Raw genomic sequence first — 19992 nt, 5'->3', positions numbered from 1 at the left:
CCCATGAAATGATGAACAAGTACACGGACATACGATACACAATAGCGACGACAATTACTGTGTGAAAACTGTTGATTTCAGATCCAAGGTGGCCTTTGGTGATGGCATTTGCTGTCCAGAACCAGTCTGCACTGGAATGACGGGAGACACTCTATGAAGTATTTGAACTTCAGTCACCTTTAGAAATAGCTGAGACTGACTCAGGACATGGGGGTTTAGAGATGTTGACCTTACAAACCTTTCAGACATTCCGTGGAAGAATAAATGAAGTGATAGATAAGATGTTCATGAACTGGATAGATAGTAATTTACCTGATTGGAGTTTATATATAGAGGCGTTATATTTAAAAAGCAAAGAGTTCATAGTGTAACTGTAAAATCTTTTGGTCACACTCAGTGGGAATATTGTGTGTAATCCTTGTCCTCATTCTCCACCAAAAACATGTAAAGAAGTTAGAAAGGGCACAGACGCTGTTTCCTGGATAGCAAGATATTAGAAAGACAAGTGACGTTGTTTTCTGAAACATAAAATTATCAGAAAGGATACAAACGGGATGATAGAAAGAATGAATTTGAGTGGGAGCAGCGGCCGAGGAAAAACGAACCCGGGAGACTACAGCTAAGGTAAGACAGTTTGTTTCAAAATTACTTACCTGTAGCGGGCAGCGGTTTTTTTCTCTCTCTTCACAAAAAGAGCGGGAGCAGCAGAGGAAGTGACGGTAAACAGAGGGGCAGCCGGGAAGGAGAACGGTGAGTATAAATACTCCCCCTTTAATTCACCAACGGTCATTTGAGTGGGAGCAGCGGCCGAGGAAAAACGAACCCGGGAGACTACAGCTAAGGTAAGACAGTTTGTTTCAAAATTACTTACCTGTAGCGGGCAGCGGAAGTGAGGTTGGAGCGCATAGCTGGGCGGGAAGGTAAGTGATTAGTATTTGAGTGGGTGTGTTCTAGACCCCAGGTCCTACTCCCGTAGGGCCTCCCTCCCACCCTCCTCCTCTAACCTAACTTTAAAGTCCACAGGTTATTGACTCAGTGTTCTTGTTTTTGGAGACAGTGTACAGTCATGGCAGCACAGGCGGTGGAATGTTCCTCCTGCAGGATGTTTGAGGTAGGGGTGACCACCGATACTCCTGCCGACTTCGTGTGCAGGAAATGCAGTCAGATCCTGATCCTCACCGAACGAGTTAGGGAACTGGAACTGGAACTGGATGAGCTGAGGATTATTAGAGAGGCTGAGAGGGTGATCGATAGAAGCTACAGGGACATAGTTACGCCAGAGAACAGAGGTAGCTGGGTAACAGTTAGAGGTGGGAAGGGGAAGAAACAGGCAGTGCAGGGTTCCCCTGTAGTCGTTCCCCTAAAAAATAAGTATGCAGCTTTGGAAACTGTTGGGGGGGACAGCCTTGCAGGTGTAAGCTGCAGTGAAGGGGTCTGTGGCTCTGAGATTCAGAAGGGAAAGGGGGAGAAGAAGAGAGCGCTAGTTATAGGGGACTCTCTAGTTAGAGGGACAGACAGGCGGTTCTGTGGACATGGGCGAGACTCTCGGATGGTTTGTTGCCTCCCGGGTGCTAGGGTCCGAGACGTCTCGGACCGTGTCTTCAGAATCCTTAAGGGGGAGGGTGTGCAGCCAGAAGTCGTGGTACACATTGGCACCAACGACATAGGTAGGAAGAGGGGCGGGGAGGTCATTCAAGAGCTCAAGGAGTTAGGCTGGAAGCTAAAAGCTAGGACAGACAGAGTCGTCATCTCTGGGTTGTTGCCGGTGCCACGTGACAGAGAGGCAAAGAATAGGGAGAGAGTGCAGTTGAACACGTGGCTGCAAGGATGGTGTAGGAGGGAGGGCTTCAGATATTTGGACAATTGGACTGCATTCTGGGGAAGGTGGGACCTGTATAAACAGGACGGGTTGCACCTGAACCAGAAGGGCACCAATATCCTGGGGGGTAGGTTTGCTAGCACTCTTCGGGGGGGTTTAAACTAATTTGGCAGGGGGATGGGATCCGGACTTGTAGTCCAGCAAGTAAGCTAGCTGTGTGTCAGGATGTCCAAGACTGTAGGGAGGCTGTGGAGAAGGTAGCACTGACAGGGACTACTTACGGACACAGAGATGGGCTCAAGTGCGTATACTTCAATGCAAGGAGTATCAGAAATAAGGTGGGTGAACTTAAGGCATGGATCGGTACCTGGGACTACGATGTTGTAGCCATCACGGAAACATGGATAGATGAGGGACAGGAATGGCTGTTGGAGTTTCCTGGTTACAGATGTTTCAGTAAGATTAGGGAGGGTGGTAAAAAAGGAGGGGGGGTGGCATTGCTAATTAGAAATGGTATAACGGCTGCAGAGAGGAAGTTTGAGGGGGATCTGCCTCTGGAGGTAGTATGGGCTGAAGTCAGAAATAGGAAAGGTGCAGTCACCTTGTTGGGTGTTTATTATAGGCCCCCCAATAGCAGCAAAGATGTGGAGAAACAGATTGGGAAACAGATTTTGGAAAGGTGCAGAAGCCACAGGGTCGTAGTCATGGGCGACTTCAACTTCCCAAATATTGATTGGAAGCTCTTTAGATCAAGTAGATTGGATGGGGCGGTGTTTGTGCAGTGTGTCCAGGAAGCTTTTCTAACGCAGTATGTAGATTGTCCAACCAGAGGGGAGGCCATATTGGATTTGGTACTCGGTAACGAACCGGGACAAGTGGTGGGCTTGTTAGTGGGTGAACATTTTGGTGATGGCGACCACAATTCTGTCACTTTCACCTTGGTTATGGAGAGGGATAGGTGCACACAACAAGGAAGTTTTTACAATTGGGGGAAGGGAAATTACGATGCTGTAAGACAGGATTTGAGGAGCATACGTTGGGAGCATAGGCTGTCAGGGAAGGATGTGGTGGAAATGTGGGACTTTTTCAAGGAGCAGATACGACGTGTCCTTGATATGTATGTACCGATCAGGCAGGAAAGAAATGGTCGTGTGAGGGAGCCTTGGTTGACGAGGGAGGTTGAATGTCTAGTAAAGAGGAAGAAGGAGGCTTACATAAGGTTGAGGAAACAAGGTTCAGACAGAGCAGTGGAGGGATACAGGATAGCCAGAAGGGACCTGAAGAAAGGGATTAGGAGAGCTAAGAGAGGGCATGAAAAATCCCTGGCGGATAGGATCAAGGATAACCCCAAGGCATTCTATGCGTATGTGAGAAACCTGAGAATGACGAGAACGAGGGTAGGTCCGATCAAGGACAGTGGTGGGAGACTGTGTATTGAGTCGGAAGAGATAGGAGAGGTCTTGAACAAGTACTTCTCTTCAGTATTTACGAACGAGAGGGACTGTATTGTTGAAGAGGAGAGTGTGAAACGGACTGATAAGCTAGAAGAGATATCTGTTAGGAAGGAAGATGTGTTGGACATTTTGAACAACTTGAGGATAGACAAGTCCCCCGGGCCTGACGGGATATATCCTAGGGTTATGTGGGAAGCAAGAGAGGAAATTGCAGTACCGTTGGCAATGATCTTCTCGTCTTCACTGGCAACGGGGGTGGTACCAGGGGAAGGGAGAGTAGCGAATGTTGTGCCCCTGTTCAAAAAAGGGAATAGGGATAACCCCGGGAATTACAGGCCAGTTAGTCTTACTTCTGTGGTAGGCAAAGTAATGGAAAGGGTACTGAGGGATAGGATTTACGAGTATCTGGAACGGCACTGCTTGATTAGGGACAGCCAGCACGGATTTGTGAAGGGTAGGTCTTGCCTTACAAGTCTTATTGAATTCTTCGAGGAGGTGACCAAGCATGTGGATGAGGGTAGAGCAGTGGATGTAGTGTACATGGATTTTAGTAAGGCATTTGATAAGGTTCCCCATGGTAGGCTTATGCGGAAAGTCAGGAGGCATGGGATAGAGGGAAATTTGGCCAATTGGATAGAAAACTGGCTAACCGGTCGAAGTCAGAGAGTGGTGGTAGATGGTAAATATTCAGCATGGAGTCCAGTTACAAGTGGAGTTCCGCAGGGATCAGTTCTGGGTCCTCTGCTGTTTGTAATTTTTATTAATGACTTAGAGGAGGGAGTCGAAGGGTGGGTCAGTAAATTTGCAGATGATACAAAGATAGGTGGAGTTGTGGACAGTGAGGAGGGCTGTTGTCGGCTGCAGAGGGACTTAGATATGATGCAGAGCTGGGCTGAGGAGTGGCAGATGGAGTTCAACCCTGCCAAGTGTGAAGTTGTCCATTTTGGAAGAACAAATAAGAATGCGGAATACAGGGTTAATGGTAGGGTTCTTGGTCAGGTGGAGGAACAGAGGGATCTTGGGGTCTATGTACATAGATCTTTGAAGGTTGCCACTCAGGTGGATAGAGTTTGTAAGAAGGCCTATGGAGTATTATCGTTCATTAGCAGAGGGATTGAATTCAAGAGTCGTGAGGTGATGTTGCAGCTGTACAGGACTTTGGTTAGGCCACATTTGGAGTACTGTGTGCAGTTCTGGTCGCCTCACTTTAGGAAAGATGTGGAAGCTTTGGAGAGGGTGCAGAGAAGATTTACCAGGATGTTGCCTGGAATGGAGAGTAGGTCATACGAGGATAGGTTGAGAGTTCTCGGCCTTTTCTCGTTGGAACGGCGAAGGATGAGGGGTGACTTGATAGAGGTTTATAAGATGATCAGAGTAGACAGTCAGAAACTTTTTCCCCGGGTACAACAGAGTGTTACAAGGGGACATAAATTTAAGGTGAAGGGTGGAAGGTATAGGGGAGATGTCAGGGGTGGGTTCTTCACCCAGAGAGTGGTGGGGGCATGGAATGCGCTGCCCGTGGGAGTGGTAGAGTCAGATTCATTGGCGACCTTTAAGCGGCATTTGGATAGGTACATGGATGGGTGCTTAATCTAGGATAGAAGTTCGGCACAACATCGTGGGCCGAAGGGCCTGTTCTGTGCTGTATTGTTCTATGTTCTATGTTCTATGTTCTATGAAGGAGTTTATTCACGAGATTTGGAAATGCTGGAGCACAAACACGCAAGTATGATGTAAGCAAATGAGATTTTCACATAACGCGAGTTTTGAATGAATAAATCGGGAAAGTCCCTCTTTCTCGTGAATAAATAACTTTCGTTAGAGCTTGAATACCATTAGTGAATGGTTAAGAAAAGTTTGGATGAGATTTTCTTACACTCGATAGAGTTATTTAAATCGTGAACGACTTTCCAGAAATAAAACGTCGAAGCTGACTTCAGAGTGAGTTAAAAGATACACGAACAAACGTACAAGGAGAGAATTTACCATTGAGTGAAAGTCAGTGTGGTTGCGTAACAATTTCGAATTTGTTGACTTCAGACACAAAGACATTTCATGAACACGAACAACTGAATAGTACTCAGTATAACAAGTTCATGGATTGGTAAGGTGAGGCGTATTATTCAAGGTGAAACTCTGGAAATGGAGCTGATGTCGTAAAATAACTGCAGACAGAAGTTATATCCTAATGAGTCGGAATTGAATCGTCACTTGGAGATGGAACACCTACTTTAAAGATTTGACCACATTCACATGATGTTATGGATATTTCGTACATTCTTAACTCCACCCAATATATCCACCAAGAAGACTCTGTCCTTTTGCATTGTTAACCCTCTGTACTTCTCTGCAGCACGCCATTTCAGGTAAAATATGCTCAGGCCAAAATTCAGTTCAATGCAACATTCAAACGTTCCAACGTGATTTCTTTTTTGATTATTGCAACAACCTTTGTGACATTGCAACAAACTGTGTAACATGAAACCAGTTCAACATCTTTTTTCCCGGAATTTAACGCAGTACACATGGGAAACGTTATCCATCTGCTGAAAAATCACCTTCGGATCTCTCTCCACATATGTCTCTTCACGTTTTAGATACTTGCAGTATGTTTGTTGATCAAGGAGTCATTATCCAGAAAAGGTTGTTTCTCAATCCACAAACACGGTATTTTCCCATAAACTTGACTTTGCTCAATACCACCTTCTGTCCGTATCCCTCAACACGACGACAAATTGAAGTTGCTCCATGTGAGGCTCAAAATTAAAACTTCGGCACAGCACACCCCACTATACTTAAACAGAGATAACGTGCACTGGTCACCTTCAGCACAGGAGCAACACATTAATGCTTACCTCCACATTCCTGGTTTTACCTGAACGTTTGGGAAACGGAGTTTCTCTGATTCCATGGCTAGTAACGGGGATTATATGATCATCATCACCAGTGGTTCTGTCCCCGAGTGAGGAAAGTGGTGAGGTACTCATTGTAAAGATGGGTAGATTGATGAATTGTACGATTTCATCTTTTGCCTTCAATAAACGATGAGCTTTTTATTTTGTTTTGCATCTGTAGAAATCTTAAAATCTTCATCTTGAACAGACTCCATTGTGTCTCTGGCATCAAATTTCATAGTGTAAACTCCCTCTGAATCCTTCCACCGCAGTCCGCCGTTTGGGAAGTGTTCCTGTTGTGGGAAATGCACTTCCGCGTGTGTCACCTGCTGCTCTCAGCATGCGCACTGGCACTGCACTCATTTTCCTTCTTACACTCGCTCAATGTGTTGCTGTGATCATACAGTGATTTGGTGTCGCACGGCCCAGGAAAATGATACAGATCAAGGTTTTTGCATTGTTGAGTTCAATTGTCAGTTTAGCCTTATTTTGGATTTTGAAATTGTCTGTTCTGTACACAAGTGCGTGTCAAAAACATCTGAGCGGAAGTTACGTGTTCCGAATAATGACATTGAGCACTATGCACTCTCCTCCAGTCTGGAAAACAATTCCTCACAGGCAATTTAATAGACAATAGACAGCAGGTGCAGGAGTAGGCCATTCTGCCCTTCGAGTCAGCACCACCATTCATTATAATCCTGGCTGAAGATCCTCCATTTGTATCCTGTTCCTGCCTTATCCCGATAACCCTTTATTCCACTATCCTTAAGAGCTTTCTCCAACTCTTTATTGAAAGAACACTTCCTGCTGTCTCGGGTTCTTCATTCCGTTGACTTCAAATCTTCACAGAATTCAAAAGACCTTGGAACATAGTCATTTCCTCATTTTTGTTCAGATCACTGTGTGCATCGTGTGACAGTGGGAGTGCACTTTCCCCACAACCCAGGGGTCAGACCATAGTCTTGGAACCGTACTGTGTTATTTATCATTTCACCAACACCAGGGAGAAATATCTGCTGCTCTGCATAATTTACGCAATTCCATTATTCATAAGGTAATAGTTTCTCTTGCATCTGTGACGAGGTGGCCGAGAGGTTAAGGCGATGAACTGCTAATCCATTGTGTTCTACATGCGTGGGTTCGAATCCCGCTGTCATCAACGGCATTTCCGTGGTGTTGTTTTCAGAAGATCACAGCCATTGTGTTGAAGTTGGAGCTCCAATGGTCAGTTCTTATGCATCGACCCTATTACAAAATTTCAAAGAATAGTTTAAGCTTGTTGACTGAAATGTAGGTTGCATTGGGATAATGAAAAGGAGCGCGGTTTTCTTTTTCAAGTCAAGTTGCTGTGAACGTTTTTTTGTATGAAAGACATCCAGGAAAATCAAATAACGAGAGCTGCGAAATGCATGTTTATGCAAAGGGATTCTTAATGAATGTTTTGTCAGATGAAATCCGGAGGAGGTTGAGTCGAAGTAATTCATCCTGGTGAGAAGAGCACAGCGAGACAGCACAAAATAATGAAGATATTTCAAAGGGGCAGGGCGTGGGTGTAGGGACACTGAGAACTGACTGTAAATGCACAGTGAAGAATTGCCAATGTGGGTGCCGTGCATGGGCACGCAGAGACTTACACATTGGTCTCGCCCTCGCCCCTTGCTTTCGCTAGACATAAGGCACAGATAAATGCAAGATGTGGGAAGCAAGCTCCCTCACGTTATGCACACACTGGATGCATCACATTGATCTATGAACAACTGGAGAAATCAGCATGTTCCCTATAGGGAGTTAAACTAAACTGTGGACCAATAACGGCAGATTCATGCAACATAAACATGAAAAATAATTTAAAATGTAGGGTGTGGGTTTGCTTGCTGAGCTGTAGGTTTGATATCCAGACGTTTCATTACCTGGCTAGGTAACATCATCATCAGTGGCGACCTCCAAGTGAAGCGAAGCTGTTGTCTCCTGCTTTCTATTTATATCTTTCTCCTCGATGGGGTTCCTGTGGTTTGTGGTGATGTCATTTCCTTTTCGTTTTCTGAGTGGTTGATAGGTGATATCTCGATCTGTGTGTTTGTTTATGGCATTGTGGTTGGAGTGCCAGGCCTCTATGAATTCTCTGGCGTGTCTTTGCTTAGCCTGTCCCAGGATAGATGTGTTTTCGCAGTCGAAATGGTGGTATTTTTAATCCGTGTGTAGGGCTACGAGGGAGAGAAGATCGTGTCTTTTTGTGGCTAGCTGGTGTCCGTATATCTTCATGGCTAACTTTCTTCCTGTTGTCTTACGTAGTGTTTGTGGCAGTCCTTGCATGGAATTTTGTAGATGACGTTGGTTTTGTCTATGGGTTGTTCTGGTTCTTTTAAGTTTGGTAGTTTTTGTTTGGGAGTGTACGTGGGTTTGTGGACTACTAGGATTCCGAGGGGTCTTAGTAGTATGGCTGTCATGTCTGAAACGTTTTTGATGTATGGTAAGGTGGTTATGGTTTCTGGCTGTGTTTGGTCTGCTTAGAACATAGAACATAGAACATAGAACAATACAGCACAGAACAGGCCCTTCGGCCCACGATGTTGTGCCGAACTTCTAACCTAGATTAAGCACCCATCCATGTACCTATCCAAATGCCGCTTCAAGGTCGCCAATGATTCTGACTCTACCACTCCCACGGGCAGCGCATTCCATGCCCCCACCACTCTCTGGGTAAAGAACCCACCCCTGACATCTCCCCACTCCCTTCCACCCTTCACCTTAAATTTATGTCCCCTTGTAACACTCTGTTGTACCCGGGGAAAAAGTTTCTGACTGTCTACTCTATATCTATTCCTCTGATCATCTTATAAACCTCTATCAAGTCAGCCCTCATCCTTCGCCCTTCCAACGAGAAAAGGCCGAGAACTCTCAACCTATCCTCGTACGACCTACTCTCCATTCCAGGCAACATCCTGGTAAATCTTCTCTTCACCGTCTCCAAAGCTTCCACATCTTTCCTAAAGTGAGGCGACCAGAACTTCATACAGTACTCCAACTGTGGCCTAACAAAAGTCATGTACAGCTGCAACATCACTTCACGACACTTGAATTCAATCCCTCTGCTAATGAACGATAATACTCCATAGGCCTTCTGACAAACTCTATCTACCTGAGTGGCAACCTTCAAAGATCTATGTACATAAACCCCAAGATCCCTCTGTTCCTCCACCTGACTAAGAACCCTACCATTAACCCTGTATTCCGCATTCTTATTTGTTCTTCCAAAATGGACAACCTCACACTTGGCAGGGTTGAACGCCATCTGCCACTCCTCAGCCCAGCTCTGCATCATATTTAAGTCCCTCTGCAGCCGACAACAGCCCTCCTCACTGTCCACAACTCCACCTATCTTCGTATCATCTGCAAATTTACTGACCTACCCTTCGACTCCCTCATCTAAGTCATTAATAAAAATTTACAAACAGCAGAGGACACAGAACTGATCCCTTCGGAACTCCATTGTAACTGGGCTCCAGGCTGAATATTTACCATCTACCACCACTCTCTGCCTTCGACCGGTTAGCCAGTTTTCTATCCAATTGGCCAAATTTCCCTCTATCCTGTGCCTCCTGACTTTCCGCATAAGCCTAACATGGGGAACCTTATCAAATGCCTTACAAAAATCCATGTACACTACATCCACTGCTCTACCCTCATCCACATGCTTGGTCACCTCCTCGAAGAATTCAATAAGACTTGTAAGGCAAGACCTACCCTTCACAAATCCGTGCTGGCTGTCCCTAATCAAGCAGTGTCTTTCCAGATACTCGTAAATGCTATCCCTCAGTACCCTTTCCATTACTTTGCCTACCACAGAAGTAAGACTAACTGGCCTGTAATTCCCGGGGTTATCCCTATTCCCTTTTTTGAACAGGGGCACAACATTCGCTACTCTCCAGTCCCCTGGTACCACCCCCGTTCCCAGTGAAGACGAGAAGATCATTGCCAACGGTACTGCAATTTCCTCTCTTGCTTCTCACATAATCCTAGGATATATCCCGTCAGGCCCGGGGGACTTGTCTATCCTCAAGTTGTTCAAAACGTCCAACACATCTTCCTTCCCAAGAGGTATCTCTTCTAGCTTAACAGTCCGTTTCACACTCTCCTCTTCAACAATACGGTCCCTCTCGTTCGTAAATACTGAAGAGGAGTACTTGTTCAAGACCTCTCCTATCTCTTCTGACTCAATACACAATCTCCCACTACTGTCCTTGATCGGACCTACCCTCGTTCTCGTCATTCTCAGGTTTCTCACATACGCATAAAATGCCTTGGGGTTATCCTTGATCCTATCCGCCAAGGATTTTTCATGCCCTCTCTTAGCTCTCATAATCCCTTTCTTCAGGTCCCTTCTGGCTATCCTGTATCCCTCCACTGCTCTGTCTGAACCCTGTTTCCTCAACATTATGAAAGCCTCCTTCTTCCTCTTTACTAGACATTCAACCTCCTTCGTCAACCAAGGCTTTCTTACACGACCATTTCTTTCCTGCCTGATAGGTACATACACATCATGGACACGTCGCATCTGCTCTTTGAAAAAGTTCCACATTTCCACCACATCCTTCCCTGACAGCCTATGCTCCCAACGTATGCTCCTCAAATCCTGTCTTACAGCATCGTAATTTCCCCTTCCCCCAGTTATAAAATCTACCTTGTTGTGCGCACCTATCTCTCTACATAACCAAGGTGAAAGTCACAGAATTGTGGACACCATCACCAAAATGTTCACCCACTAACAAGCCCACCACTTGTCCCGGTTCATTTCCGAGTACCAAATCCAAGATGGCCTCCCCTCTGGTTGGACAATCTACATACTGCGTTAGAAAAGCTTCCTGGACACACTGCACAAACACCGCCCCATCCAATCTACATGATCTAAAGAGCTTCCAATCAATATTTGGGAAGTTGAAGTCGCCCATGACTACGACCCTGTGGCTTCTGCACCTTTCCAAAATCTGTTTCCCGTTCTGTTTCTCCACATCTCTGCTGCTATTGGGGGGCCTATAATAAACACCCAACAAGGTGACTGCACCTTTCCTATTTCTGACTTCAGCCCATACTACCTCCAGAGGCAGATCCCCCTCAAACTTCCTCTCTGCAGCCGTTATACCATTTCTAATTAGCAATGCCACCCCCCCTCCTTTTTACCACCCTCCCTAATCTTACTGAAACATCTGTAACCAGGAACCTCCAACAGCCATTCCTGTCCCTCATCTATCCAGGTTTCCGTGATGGCCACAACATCGTCGTCCCAGGTACCGATCCACGCCTTAACTTCACCCACCTTATTTCTGATACTCCTTGCGTTGAAGTATACGCACTTGGGCCCATCTCTGTGTCCGCTTATAGTCCCTGTCAGTGCTACCTTCTCCACAGCCTCCCTCCAGTCTTGGGCATCCTGACACACAGCTAGCTTACTTGCTGGACTACAAGTCCGGATCCCACCCCCCTGCCAAATTAGTTTAAACCCCCCCGAAGAGTGCTAGAAAACCTACCCCCCAGGATATTGGTGCCCTTCTGGTTCAGGTGCAACCCGTCCTGTTTGTACAGGTCCCATCATCCCCAGAATGCAGTCCAATTGTCCAAATATCTGAAGCCCTCCCTCCTACACCATCCTTGCAGCCACGTGTTCAACTGCACTCTCTCCCTATTCTTTGCCTCACTGACACGTGGTTTGTTCTTGAGGAATCTGCAGACTGTACTTTTTGAGTATCTGTTCTTCTTGAATACGTTGTATAGGTGGTTCTCTTCTGTTTTCCAAAGTTCGTCTGTGCTGCAGTGCGTGGTGGCTCGTTGGAATACAGTTCTGACGCAGCTTCGTTTGTATGTGTTGGGTTGGTTGCTGGTGTAGTTAAGTATTTGGTCAGTGTTTGTCGGTTTTCTGTATGCGTAGGTTTGTAGTTCACCGTTGTCCTTTCTTTCTCCTGTGACATTCAGGAATGCGAGTTTGTTGTCGGTTTCTTCCTCCTTGGTGAATTTTATGCCTGTGAGGGTGTTGTTGATGATGTTAAATGTCTTTACTATCTTGTTTCGTTTTGTGATGACAAAGGTGTCATCTCCGTAGCGGACCTAGATTTTGGTTTGATTGTTGGTAGGGCTGTTTGTCCTCGTCTTTGCATTACCGCTTCTGCTATGAATCCTGATAGCGGAGATCCCATTGGTGGGCCGTTGGTTTGTTTGTAGATTATGTTGTTGAAAGTGAAGTGGGTAGTACGGCACAGATCCACTAGCTTCATGATGTTTTCGTTGGTAATGTGATTGATGGTGGTTAGTGTGTGTGATGGTCGCTTCTAAACGTGTGGTAAGTGTTTCCTTTGCCAGGTCGATGTTGATGAAGGTGAACAGTGCTGTTATGTCGAATGAGATCATTGCTTCCCCTTCCTCTACTTTGTTTTTTTGATGATTTTTAGGAATTCCTGGGTGGAGTGGATGGAGTGCTGTGACTCTTCTATGAGGTATGACAGTCTTGCGTGTAGTTCTTTGTCCAGTCTGTAAGTTGGTGTTCCGGGGAATGAGACTATGTGTCTGAGGGGGGCTCCTGGTTTATGGATTTTTGGTAGTCTGGTTCGACTTGGGCAACACATTGATCCTGGAACAGTCTAAGCAAAGACATGCCAGAGAATTCCCAGAGGCCTGGCACTCCAACCACAATGCCATAAACAAACACATAGATCTAAATGCCATCTATCAACCCCGCAGAAAACAAACCGAAAATGACATCACCACCAGGAACCCCATCGAGGAGAAAGATAGAAATAGAAAGCAATAGACAACAGCTTCGCTTCACTTGGAGGTCGCCACTGATGATGTGACCTAGCCAGGTAATGAAACGTCTGGATATCAAACCTACAGCTCAGCGAGCAAACCTACACTCTAAACCTCAACCTGAGCTACAAACCTTCACAAACATTGTGATTTAAAGTGTCTTTATACGCATATCATTAATAGACTTTTCGTTATTATACCCGTCTGTTTGAAAGAAGAAGACACCACATTTCAAAATGGATGACAACGTTACCAATTTTGTTTTGAAATTAAGGTCTATTTGATCATTTTACGTAGTGAACAAGTTAATTTTAAATAATGCATACCACATTCTCTCAACGGCAATAAAAGTGTAATTTCAATATAAACATTGTCCTTGCTAAGTCGCAGTTACTCAACATGAAAAAATAGAATGTAATTTTTATTAAGAATAGATCAATTAGCACCATTATCTTCCTTCGGATTGACTGCAGTATGCACATGCTAAGTAAGGTTTAAGAAAGAATGACTTTTGGAAACAATGATTCTGTGGTGACTAAAAATAATATTCGGTTCTCATGATGCGGATATTCCACCAATGGCTCCAGTGGTGGAAATGTTCAGTGGGCAGTATTTCTATGATGGTATGGACGTATGTGAGCTGCCAGGGATGGGAGCTCCCACTTCATCTGGAGCAGCGTCTTTTGACGTGGACCAGGGAGCATTGTGGCATCAGTCTGGAGTTCCAACCACACCAGGAGCAACTTCCATTGACATGGAGCAGCAGGGAGCATTGGCACATCCGAATGCAAGATCTAACCTCATTTGGAGCAGCTTCAGTTGGCATGGAGCAGGGAGCTTTGCGAGATCCATCTGGGAGCTCCACTCTCACCTGGAGCAGCTTTTAATGACATGTAGCAGCAGGGAGCATTGGGACGTCAGAGTGATAGATCCAACCTCAACTGGACCACTTCTATTGACATGGAGGAGGAAACATTGGAACATCAGACTGGGAGCTCCAACCTCACAAGGACCAGTGTTTAATGACATGTAGCAGCTGGGAGCATTGGGACATCAGAGTGGTAAGTCCAACCTGAACTGGCACCACTTCTACTGACATGGAGCAGGGAGCATTGGGACATCAGACTGGGAGCTCCAACTTCAAGTAGAGCCGCTTCTTTTGACATGGAGCAGCAAGGAGCATTGGAACGTCATGTTGGGAGCTCCAACATCACCTGGAGCAGCTGGAATTTACATGGAAGAGGAGGGAGGATTGGGACATTAGGCTGGGGGAAAGGATGTTCAACTATTTTAATCTAAAGTAAAATATGTTTCAACAGCTCAGATGTTAATTGATTTAGGAATAATCTTTCCCGGGAAAATAATTAATTATTTAGATAGTAGAGACAAGTCCTGCAAATATTCAACTCAGGAAAACGCATTGGTACAGAGAGAAATGGGAGTGATGCTTCATGTCTTTGTCTTTTCTTTTCTGGCCGACTCTGCACTGGATTACATCACCGGAAGGACGTTTTCACTCATTTCCTGCAAATACGGACAGGTCATTAACGTAATCTAAAGCTGAAAATTAATGGGAATATGCGATGTTATGATTAGGCTGGAGTTTACCTCAAATTATGGTGAAAACGCAGCAAAGTCAGTTGCAATTTCCAAGATCAGCAGTGACCTCATTGATTGGCTGATCAGATTGTGAATGGTCGTTTATTTTAGGACAATTTGAAGTGAATCAATGATAGTGATTATCTTTGTTCTTTGTTCACCTTGTGACTGTTACTGCTATTGCTCATGTCCTTGTTAACAACACAGCTCTGCAACGTGTAAAATCTCAGCTGTGCGTCTGACCAGTTGTACAACCATTTGTATCGCTGGCTACGGATCAGGTGGTTGAAGGTTCGACTTTTGCTTTGCGCAAGCGCATTATGGAGATTCATCACACATCCAACTTAATCATTTTTGTTATGCTGAGGTGGGTACTATTTGAAATATTCATCTCCACGATCGAAAATTCTTTCACTGTCTTCGACCAGTTAAACATTGCCAATAGCTATCAGAGTAAAAATCACACAGCACCAGATTGTATTGAACAGACGTATTTGGAAGCACCAGTGTTCCATGCACTGCTTCTTCATCAGGTGTTTGTCAACTGTTGGAATCTAAAATGGCTTTGTGTGATTATTAAATTTATCCACCCCAGTCCAACGGCAACACCTCCACGTCATGGGTACCGTCGACACCACGAACGGACGGTTAAAGTCCAGATGATCTGCCAAAAGATCACGCATATTGACGTACACACCAAGTTTCTGCAGAAAAACACCCACCTGATGAAGGAGCGGCTCTCCGAAAGCTAGTGCTTCCAAATAAACCTGCTGGACTCTGTCCTGATATTGTGAATTTTTAACTTTGTCTACTCAACTCAAACACTGGCACTTCCATATCATGGACAACATCAGTCATGTCCCACCGTTGTCAGAGAAGGCAATCCTGGAATAGCCCAATACATTGCACATGGGTACGTTTCGTTTTCAGAAACCAACGCACTCAATAGCTGCAGCTCCTATGTATGAAAAGACAGAAAAGAAATATTTTGACAATATATTGAAACTCTTTGGGAAGTGGAATCAGAGGAGAATGAAGGATTAACTGTCTGACTGTGCAGAGACAGGGAAGGCACTTTTCCCTTCTTTGATGAGCTGGGGTATTGACTGATCTAAGGCATGAAACAGATTCCTGGTAGAGCTGCGCTCTCTGCATCAGGAACAAGAAGTCCTGATTTTCTGAACAGTAATGAAACCCATGTCACTCAGTTAAAGCGCTGAATACTAACCACGAGACCACCAGGGATGAGGGCAGAAGCAAATGCACCGTTTCTTCATAACACAGTTTTTGGTACTATGTCACTGCAGATATGTTTCCCCTCAAAAATGATCGAGTGTTTACAGCACAGAAATGGGTCCCTTCATCTCATTACTTGGTCTGTAACCTTCTGAACTCTGACGTTTCACCTGAATGCTAATTTATCTGGAACGTTTTAAACTCGTAACACACAATAAATGGGATTAAAGTTTGAGATGGGAACTGAACCCCATTTTTACCCATAGACTGAAGCACGCAGACCCAAGTGTGACACAGGCCTCGGGAGAAAACAAGCAGAAAGTCAGATTTCACCGACTGGTCTGATGTTGTCCCATTTCAGAGTTCAACATCAATGTCTGGTTACAGCAAAGAAAGGAAGCATTCAGCCCCTCCCGTCCCAGTGTTCCTTGCTCATTTTTTCCTCATTGTTCTGTAGTTTGTACTGCCTCACCTCGTTCTTGCTGCCAAACTTCATCACTGCTCACGCCCGCTATTTCCGGTCCTGCCGAACGGTTTGCCTCAAGTTCTTGGAATGAAAAACAGGAATCGCCTATTTCAAGCACTTTTCTAGTTTACAAAGACAGTGTTATCAACACTGAGCAATCACATTGCCAGCTCTGAGAGAAGGTATCATCCTTTAGAAACTGAAATGCAAAGATGATTGGATAGCCTCAGTATTGTAATCGAACCAACAAGACCGGAATAGGGCCGAGGGGATCACGCACAGTAGGATGGGAGGATAGAATGGCTAATCTCATGATGTCCATGATGGTGTTAACAGAAATCTTCCCTGGTCGTATAGTGATGAGGATTCAGTGATTTCACTGTCATGGCTTGTTATAGGTTAACGTTACAGTAATCAATATGTCATACTGCTTGATATTTCGAAGCAGAATGATGTGCAGCAGACAGAATCCCTGCATGAACTAATAAGAGAGTTCAGAATTGCCAGGAGGAGACATGAGAGCCAGTAGGAGACATTAGAAGTTGTTGGCGGATAGGATCAGGGTTAACCCTAAGACTTTCCATAGGTATGTCAGGAATAAAAGAATGATGAGAGTTAAATTAGGGCCAATCAAGAATAATAGTGGGAAGTTGTGTGTGGAGTCAGAGGAGATAGGGGAAACACTAAATAAATATTTTTCGACAGTATTCGCTACAGAAAAGAAAAATGTTGGCGAGGAAGATACAGAGACACTTGTATCTAGACTCGAAGAGATTGAGATTCACAAGGAAGAGGTATTGGAAATACTACAGAGTCTGAAAATAGACAAGTCCTCTGGGCCAGATGGGATCCATCCTCGGATCCTCTGGGAAGCAAAGGAAGAGATCGCCGAGCCTGTGCCATTGATCTAGAAATCATCATTGTCGACAGGAATAGTGCCTGAATACTGGATGATTGCAAATGTGGTTCCCTTGTTCAAGAAGGGTAGTAGAGACAACCCTGGTAATTGCACACCAGCAAGTCTCACTTCAGTTGCTGGTAAAGCGTTGGAAAAGGTTATAAGAGATAGGATTTATAATCATCTAGAAAAGAGTAATCTGATCAGGGACAGTCAGCACGGTTTTGTAAAGGGTAGGTCGTGCCTAACGAATCTTATGAGTTTTTTGACCAAGTGACCAAACAGGTGGATGAGAGGAAACAGGTTGATGTGGTATTTATGGATTTCAGCAAGGTGTTTGATAAGGTTCCCCACAGTAGGCTATTATACAAAATGCGGAGGAATGGGATTGTGGGAGACATAGCAGTTTGGATCAGTAATTGGCTCGCTGAAAGAAAACAGAGTGTTGTAGTTGATGCAACATGTTCATCCTGGTGTCCAGTTACTAGTCGCATTCCGCAAGGGTCGGTGTTGGGTCCACTGCTGTTCGTAATTTTTATAAATGACCTGGATGAGAGCTTAGAAGGGTGGGTTAGTAAATTTGCGGACAACACTACGGTCGGTGGAGTTGTGGATAGTGGTGAAGGATGTAGGAGGTTGCAGAGAGACTGAGATAGGATGCAGAGCTGGGCTGAGAGGTGGCAAATAGAGTTTAATGTCGACAAGTGTGAGGTGATACACTTTGGATGGAGCAATCGGAATGCAAATTACTGGGCTAATGGTAAGATTCTTTGCAGTGCAGGTGAGCAGGGAGACCTCGGTGTCCATGTACACAGGTCCCTGAAAGTTGCCACCCAGATTGACATTGTTAAGAAGGACAACAGTGTTTTGGCCTTAATTAATAGAGGGATTGTGGTCTGGAATCAGAAGGTTCGGCTGCAGCTGTACAAAGATCTGGTACGGCCACATTTGAGGTATTGTGAACAGTTCTGGTCACCGCATTAAAAGAGGGATGTTGACGCTTTGGAAAGGGTGCAGAGGGGATTTTCTAGCATGTTGCCTGGTATGGAAGGAATGTATTACGAGGAAAGACTGAGGGCCTTGAGGCTGTTCTCGTTAGAGAGAACACTGAGAGGTGACTTAAAGGGGACATACAAGATAATCAGAGGGTTAGATAGGATGGACAGGGAGAGTCTTTTTCCAAGTATGGGGACGGCAAACACGAGGGTCACAACTTTAAAGTGAGGGGAGATAGGTATAAGACAGATGTCAGAGGTAGTTTCTTTACTCAGAGAGTAGTTAGGGCATGGAATGCTTTGCCTGTAACGGTGGTCGATTCGCCAAGATTAAGTGCATTTAAGTCGTCATTGGAGAGGCATATGGACGTACATGGAAGAGTGTAGATGGGATGGGCTTCAGGTTAGTATGACAGGGCGGCGCAACATCGAGGGCCGAAGGGCCTGTACTGCACTGTAATGTTCTATGCTCTATATGCTACAGTTCCACATCAGCAATGTCATCTGCAATTGCCTGACGTTCAATCAGTTTAAAACAAGAACGGAGAGGGCGTCAGGAAAACGTAAGGGGAATAGTGGTTTGTGAGAGTTAACTACATGCCTCGTGGAGCCAGGTTCAATGTAGATACTGAATATCGGTTTTCCTCTTTACCTTGGTATTCTGATCACTACGGATCATTTACCCAATCTTGTCTGCCCTTTGTGTGTTGTTCTTTGTACATTTCAACTCTGTTCAGTGCTCCGGGGGACCATGCTTTTTTTAAACTTGGCACATTTTACTCAGTTCGGTTTTGCAGCTTCATATTCAGGCCAACAATTTTAGGAACAGATAGACACCATTCAGACCATCACGTCTACTCCGCTATTGAGTGGTTTCATATCTGATCTGATAACCTTGAACTGCACTTTCTTGCCTTTCCCCATAACGCTTGATATCTTTGCGGTTTGAAGATCTGCCGATCTCAGCCTCATTATACCTAATGACAATTCCTCAACAGCCTTCTGCTACAAGAAAGTCCACTGATCCAGAAATGTCTGAGAGAATAAATGCTTCTTCATCTCTATTTTAATTGTGAGATCCGCATTCTAATATGAAGTTAAAAATCGCACAACACCAGGTCATAGTCCAACAGGTTTAATGGAAGCAATAGCGTTCGTAGAGCTGCTCCTTCATCAGGTGGCTGTGGAGTACACAGTGGTAAGGTACAGAATTTATAGCGAAAGGTTACAGTGCAATGTCACTGAAATTATACTTTGGAAAAATACCTTGATTGCTTGTTAAGTCTTCCATCTGTTAGAATGACTATGTTTGGTTCATTTCTTTCTTATATAAATCGAAAAACTTTCTTTTAACAGTTACATTCTCAAGTGGACTTTTCCAATTAGTGACAGCACAGATAATATGTTGAAGGTGTTAGTCCCTGTATGCTGCGTCCATGCCGTAATGTTTAGACTGACGCTAATCTAAAAAAAACAACATGCTGCAGGCAAGAATGCCTTAAGACATGGTACATGTCTTAAGCTGAGCAGAGGCTCCAACAACGGAATGGGCGCTGCACATCAATCAACAGGCAGGTGTGCCCCTTCCCAGTTGGAGAGCACTTCAGTGATCCAGGACATTCGACCTTTGATCTTCGGGTGACAATGCTCGAAGGCGGTCTTCGGAACAGGCAGCAGCTAAAATTGCCCCCGCAGAGACTGATAGCTAAATTCGGTACCCATGGTCATTGGGTTCATGTCACAGTACAGATGATCCCATTGCCCTATCTACAAACAGAGACCCTCCTACACACACACACACACACACACACACACACACACACACACATTTACATC

At 44.9% G+C, this 19992-nt stretch overlaps 1 non-coding gene across 1 annotated transcript; it reads left to right on the top strand.

Moving 5' to 3' along the window:
• The first annotated feature begins 7244 nt into the window (after positions 1-7244).
• On the top strand, positions 7245-7326 carry trnas-gcu (transfer RNA serine (anticodon GCU)). Its single transcript has one exon. It is a non-coding gene; the product is annotated as a tRNA-Ser (tRNA).
• The last annotated feature ends 12666 nt before the right edge of the window (positions 7327-19992 follow it).

This window comes from Chiloscyllium punctatum, chromosome 18, assembly GCF_047496795.1.
Source record: "Chiloscyllium punctatum isolate Juve2018m chromosome 18, sChiPun1.3, whole genome shotgun sequence".
NCBI classification, from domain to species: Eukaryota; Metazoa; Chordata; class Chondrichthyes; order Orectolobiformes; family Hemiscylliidae; genus Chiloscyllium; species Chiloscyllium punctatum.
Note: the sequence above shows the minus strand (reverse complement) of the source record. Positions and strands in the feature narration are given on the sequence as shown.